Source organism: Myzus persicae, unplaced genomic scaffold (assembly GCF_001856785.1).
Source record: "Myzus persicae strain clone G006 unplaced genomic scaffold, MPER_G0061.0, whole genome shotgun sequence".
In the NCBI taxonomy this organism is placed as follows: domain Eukaryota; kingdom Metazoa; phylum Arthropoda; class Insecta; order Hemiptera; family Aphididae; genus Myzus; species Myzus persicae.
Window position 1 is genome coordinate 1,568,081 of NW_019100470.1, and position 7,459 is coordinate 1,575,539.

Sequence of the window (7,459 nt, forward strand, 5' to 3'; positions counted from 1 at the left end):
AATTGATGTACGGAGAGGCCATTAGTATAAAAAGGAGTCATAAATTCAAAAATCATAATTTAACTTTTTTCTGAAAATTTATCGACACAAATTTTTTATGATGGCGTATTAGCTCATATATTATTTTCCTATACCTACTATATAATATATATTATAATAATTTAATTAGGTACCTATGATCTATATATATCATATATACACGTAAAGTCTCCATAACGCAGAGGTGCAGCGATAATTAAATTAAGTTTTTACTATTTTTCATAATAATGGTACCTGTTATATAAATTGTAAAAGTGTGACTATAAGTCTATAAATATGGCCCAATTATAATAAAAACAAACATAAAAAGTTAATCGAGGGGTAATTTAAAAAAAAATCTAAATGCATCAACATAATGAATTTTTTGTATTTTGTATTTGTGTAAGATAGTTATGTAAGTTTTTTAAGTAAGAAAATAATGTTACCAACAAAACCATAGTGACTGTATGTATTAATTAGTAATAATAAGTTTTTTGATTAAAAAAATAAGTGTACAATATATGTCTTATGTTTTTAATAAACTGCTGTGTAATATATTTCGTAGAGATGCGTATTACATTATTGATATTATTATTGCGCACTGATCGTGCCGTGTATGTAAATAATATAAAATATATTATGTTGTAAATTAAATTAGGTATGTATAGGTACGTATATTATATGAAAGTAGCCAGTAGGCACCTGTAGGCTTTGGTTTAGATAAGTAGACATTCGTTATTTTGACCTTGCAGCAATTTGTTGTATTATGTAAATACGCCGGAGTCGGGCAGACTACAACAATGCGCAAATGAATATGGTTAGGATGCGAATAGAAGCAATAATGCACGCGAACACCAACGCCTCTTATTTGAATTTAGTAGAATGATATTTACAAAATTACAAATGAGACAATTTTCGGACGAACATGAGAAATCTTCACAAAGTCTGTATATAGACTAACCTAACTTAACTGTGTATTATAGTGTACTACCTAAGTGGGTATACTTTAATATAAATACGTGTCCATATACATAATAATACCTACATGGCGGGTACCGACAATAATAACGATAATTTTATTAGCATTTATGTGTAGGTAGTAGGTACCCATATGTACATGACAGCAAAGACAAACTTTCCAATTTATCTATTTGATATTTTTAGAGAAATATCACGAAAAACATTCATTATATTTGAACTGAAATATGCATGAAAACCAATTTTGAACAGTGAATGCTTTCACTTATATCTATAGTATTTGCGAGTGTGTAGCATTATACGATGTCATCATGCCAACGTTATTGCTCTGCCCTTTCGCATCGGAACTAGTGGGAGGTTAGGAATTAATATGTATTCACGTCGAAGGTTCCCGTTTCCTGCTTGGGTAGTTACACATGAGTAATCTTTAAAAGAACAACTGACGCCTAATAGTGCAGTATAGTACTATAGTGACGAACAAAACGCCTACATTACAATAATAACTATCCGTCGCTCGTCGGACGAAGTTTCTAAATAATTTTATTAAATTTTATCGTAGAACAATTGCGTAAAAACTAGATGTTAACTAAAATTACTGCTCAGTTAAATTAAAATTCATAGGATTTTTTCAATAAGTTATAGCGCATATTATAGTGATTGTAATTGCATATATTCTTAAACGCTTTAAATATTATGTAAAGTAAAAAATATCGACAATCGTCGTAAAGCGTACAATAGAATATAATATTATAGACGTGAATTATTAAATGTATTAAACGTGACTTTAAAACTGTCAAATCCTTCCTGCTTCAGGTTTCAGGTAGTTACACATGAGCAATCTTTAAAAAAAACAACTGACGCTTAATAGTGAATAATAGAGCGGACCAACACATGGACCTCAGATGTTTGGCTCTTCTTAGAAGACATAATAATAATACATAGTAAATATCAAGAATAAGGCGATGAAAGGCGGCAATAGTCGGTCATATCGCCGACAAATAATAATAAATTATACTAAATTAATATTAATCTGTGAAGTGATAACATGTTAAATAATAGTAATAACATCTTGCTGTAAAATAAAATATGAATTATAATTTTTTTTTTGGCAGCCCCCAGTTTTTGTATAAATGTATACATTGGCCCGCCAACTACAAAAAGCATGACCCGCCCTCCCCCTCCCCCTGTGTATAATGTAGTGACAAAAATGCCTTCATTATACAATAATTTATTGTCAGCTGACTAAGTTGTTGAATATGTTTTTTTAATTGCATCGAAGAAAAAAATGTGTAAAAACTATGTACGGTTAATTGACCATTCCAATGTGAGAATTATTTGGAATTAATCACCCATTCATTTTTCATAATACTTGTATTTTGATATACTCTGCAGTCTTACTCGAATTAGTAATAACTGCAGTCATATGACTATAACCAAAACATTTAAATGAATGTAATTAAAATTTGTTGGCTTCTGTCATAAGTTGTAGTGATTGTTAGTAAAACATTTCAAGTATTTTATGTTAAGTGAAAAATATCGGCAATCGTCGTAAATTGTACAGTAGACTGTTGTGTGAATTATTAATTTTATTATACGTGGCATTAAAACTGTCAAATCCTTTAAATACAAATAGCCATATAGGTACCCCGTTTCACGCTTGTATAAAATATACAATAATTATTGTGTATTTGTGTGCATATGAATATATATAATAACAAATACGGCTATACTTATAGTTTAAGTTTTAATATCTAATAAATGGTATCTACATTCTATAACACGATTACATACCTAATCATACGAACGCATTTCTTTTGAGTCAATTTTTTTTTCTGTAAATAGCTGCAGCTATATTTCCTCAAACAATTGTTTAACATGTTTTTGACTATTGCGTGGGTTCATAAAATGTAATAAGCGGAAAATGTTTAAGAAAAATTATGTACAAATATTTCAACCATAGCCAAATCCAAATCGTTATTGTTAAAAACACATGAGAAGTTATAAAATATCACACATGTCCACGCATCGTAGGCGATTTACCGCAGTGACTCGGTTTGAACCGTTTATGGTTACTCATCGGTTTTAAGTGGTAAAAATGTAAAATACGACTACGTTATGTTATATTTAAATGTTAGTAACTATACCTACTAAATTCGAGTGTTTCAACACAACGCATGCTGCCGGATTTGATAGAGACGGCGGCGATCCCACTAGACAGTTTTTTTTCACACGTTCGACCTTCATTAGCGTTTTGGTAACTTTGATACGATATTAATAAAAACCTGCTGTCTGCAGACTGCATGTGCAGTTGTATGCATTTATATTTTATAGATTCTGAGTTTCACTCTGTAACCAAAGCTGTTGATCATAGACATTAACTATTTAGAGCTCTTAAAGGTTGATAAAAATAAATAACGCCACTAAAAATTGTGTTAATTCTCACAAAATAAATATTATCACTTGAAATATTTCTTTTTAACATTAAAATTGAGGGTTCTGTTATTTGACTGTTTCCCTCCCCCTCCTCATACTATATCGTTATGACGTCATGTAAATAATAATTATCCTTATATTATATTTGCTTATTGTATAAATGTTATAGATTGTACATATTCTATTTAAATAAAAAAAAAAATTGAAAATTAATATTTTTAGTATTCTTAAATTATAATAGATTCTAACGAAACTCATACACAAATGTAGATTATTTGATTTTCATTCGAAATCAATTTAATTATTGAAAATGCAATATAATATAGCTCATATGGGTGAGACTATAGACTTCATCCACAGCCGCAGCCTAGCTATAATGACCGGCGCAATACTTTAACGAACCAAAGAAAGACCTATACGCCGAAGGCCGTATTTTTTTAAAGCTCCCCGCCCAGAAAGTCTGTATTATAAAATCACATTCAATATAGTATTTTTAGTACCTTTAAAGAATAAATTTAACTCCAAAAAATATTATTCATCTATGGTCTATAGCACTGGATTACAACACCTAGCTACAAATCAAAAAAGCGGGTAAGGGGATGTCACTATGTTGTACATTAGGTGTGTGGAAGGTCACTGTAATGGATGGTATTACATTTGAATTCAATGATATCAAGTCATTGTACCTATACGAAAAACTATTCTGAGCGGAGACGGTATGTCAGTTTAGGATATTTTATACCTATTGTTATTACTTAAATAATATGGTAGCCGGTAAGTTCAATTAATATTATTCTTAAACTATCAGTGATGCTGGAAAAATATTAAATATACCTATGTAAAATTGGGCTGTTTTGGAACCGAATTACAACAAAATGATAAACGTTATTCTTTGTGCAAATATGCAATTTTGTATAAATTTGAACTTAAAATGTCTGTAAAAAATAACTGTATTCATATATTTTTAGATTTCTTAGTTAGTAAAAAAACTGCTTAAGTGGAAACCTTGTTTTAAATTTTCATCCTTAGCTACAAAAATTGAAAATGTTATACATTTTTAACAACAGAATCATTTTCAATTTGATAAATGTTATCAAAATTTGAGCTTTCAATGCTTATAAAAAAAAATTGTGCCAATTTATTTTTAATATGTTTCAACTGCTATTGTTGCAATATATCAAGAGTCTTGTACTAAATTTTCATGCTTTTGATCCAACCAATAAAATTTTATTGACATTTATAGAATAAAAACGAAAATTGAAAATGTCTCTGAACAGCTCAAACGTGTCACAATATTTTGATGAAGTACATGAATTGATAAAATAAACATAAGGTATAAATTTCAAGTATCTACAGTTATTCGTTTTTGAATCACAACAAAATTAAAAAATCGCTACATGAGAAATCGAGTTAATATTCAATGTTGTGAAAATGTCAACTTCAATTTCAACAAACACTCGTAAAAATGTAATTTGAATTTTAGGTATAGATATTTTTTTAATTAAGATGGACAAACTTATAAGGAATCTCGTAATCAATTTTTAAATCATAGATATAAAAAGAAAATTGATTATACATTTCTAACTTAAAATAATTTCCTAGTTTTTTGATTTTTACGAATTTTGTCAAAATTTTAAATTCAAACGCTCGTATAAAATTATTGTGGATTTACGCAAAACTTTTTTAAAATTTCCACTAACAACTACTTACGAGGAACCTTGTATTATATTTACAAGATTTTTGACGGAGCTAACATTTTTTATCGACATTAATTTTAAAAGACAAATAATAATCGAAAATTGCATAAGCCTATAAATAGTTCAACAAGAGTCAAAATCTTTTATGGTGATGTATAGTAAATGCTAACATAAACATTTAGTAAACATTTCATTTATTTGCGGTCATTTTATTTAGAGCCTACACTAAAAACCAAAATCAACTTTATCAAAAACTGGTTTTGCGTAAAAATTCCAGCTTTTCCTTAATTTTTTTTACGTTTTTCCTGTCGCTCTTGAAAATTATTGAGAAGTTCAAATTTTGACCTACCAAATGCACCAACTATATTCACTTTCCTACCAAAAAAATTAGTGTTGAAGAAAATAGAAGCACTATTACTGCCTCAAACCGTGATGGCAGACAAAAAAATAAAAACACACACATCATTGTAAAATCACTACATTCATTGGTACGCTCAGAATTTAAATAATTATTACATTTTATTTACAAAATAGAATGCATTTTGTATGTGATGCAAAGAACGTTACTACAGACAAATTAAATACAGAAAAAATTAGCTAAGCAGCCTTAACTGATGTAACCGTGTTAGATTATAATATAGTTGCTAAAATATAATATAATAAGACTTCCTTAATTTAAACTATTTTAAATTATACCTAATTGAACAGAATAATTACTTTAAAATAATTCTTACTTGGCTACTATTTCTAATTTTGGAGTAATAACTAATAGTATCAAAAACGACAAAAATGTGTGGAATTTTTAATACAAATTGTTTTTAATTTTAAACAATGTATTTGTTAGCGTTAATGAATGAAACTTAGTAATTCTATAAAATAACTAGTTATTCTATAGAATTATGGGTACTTTCAGTTAATGTATTGAGTGAATCCATAGACACATACTTAAACTAGTTATTCTACATATTAACTAGATATTTTATAAACTTACAATAAGGGTTTAGTTAATGTATTTAATACTATTATTTTATTTGCATTATTTTTGGTACAGATTACAAAAAAAATCAGAATTAGAATTATTAAAATCTTAAACAAACTATACAAATAAAAATAAAAAATCAATAGTCATCAATGGTTTTTTATAATAGAATTAAATAAACTTATTCTATTATTATGGTTACAATTATTAAATTGTTATTTTTTTTACAATTTAGAATTTATTTATTAGTACATGAACTTTTCGGTTGGCATTGAGAACTCTCAGTTACAAAGTAAATTATTTTTTAAACATAATATGCACCGTTTTGCGGTGCACTCTTGTTGGCATATCTACCAAACGATACAAATTTCATACATTAGCGAAAACCCAATCGGTATCCTATGAATATTAATTAGTAAAACCGTGTAATTGATATATTAACGAGCATAATTAGGAATTTTATAGAATAACTAGTTGTTTAATAAAATAACGTATTACATACATATTATTTACAATATAAAAACCGGTCGTCATGCGAATGGTGGTGTTACCTGCACGAGACATACGTACCTTATTGTGTGGTACTACCAAACTGTCGAGAAAATTTGCGACCGAAATGTGTATACAAGCGATGTCATCTTATCTTCTCTACACCGTGGTGTTACCGCATAATGGATTAAATAGAAATATAGAATAGATGTATTCAATCTATTCCGTGGTCTTACACTATTATGTACAGCATAGACCTATTAATTAAACTAAACTTTAGTTTAATTGGAATACTATGATCTACAGGCACTCGGCATTCGGCCATCTAGTATCTACAAGAAAACAAAAATCGCTAACAACAGCGCTATCTATCTAGCGACAAAAAAGAAGACATTTGCGAGCAGTTGTTTTTCGCAAGTGTTATGTTCCATACAAATATTTCAACTGTAGTAGAAACTAGAAAAGTAGAAAGCTGCAGTGCCACAATCATGAAGCAAGGACTAAGCACGGTCTTAGAAGATCTATCTTCTAAGACCGTGGTCCGTGGTGTCATGAAAACTAGAAAATAGATAACCTAATCCAGGGCCCAGGAGGAAAGTGGAACTGATCATTTAGATTTTAACACGAATATTATTGAATAGAAGTTGTTTAAAATCATGGATTTTAATAAGAGCAGCCAGTAATATTGTTCTGTGGTAATCGCGGACTAAGATATACCTAAGGATATCTTAGTCCGTGGTGGTAATATTACTTTATGGTCTTATGGAGTGTATGATAAAAATTCAATCATTCAATGATGTTATCAATTTTTAACACTTTGGCGCCAAATAAACTCGTGTGATAAAACTCTAATCTTTGTCTTTAA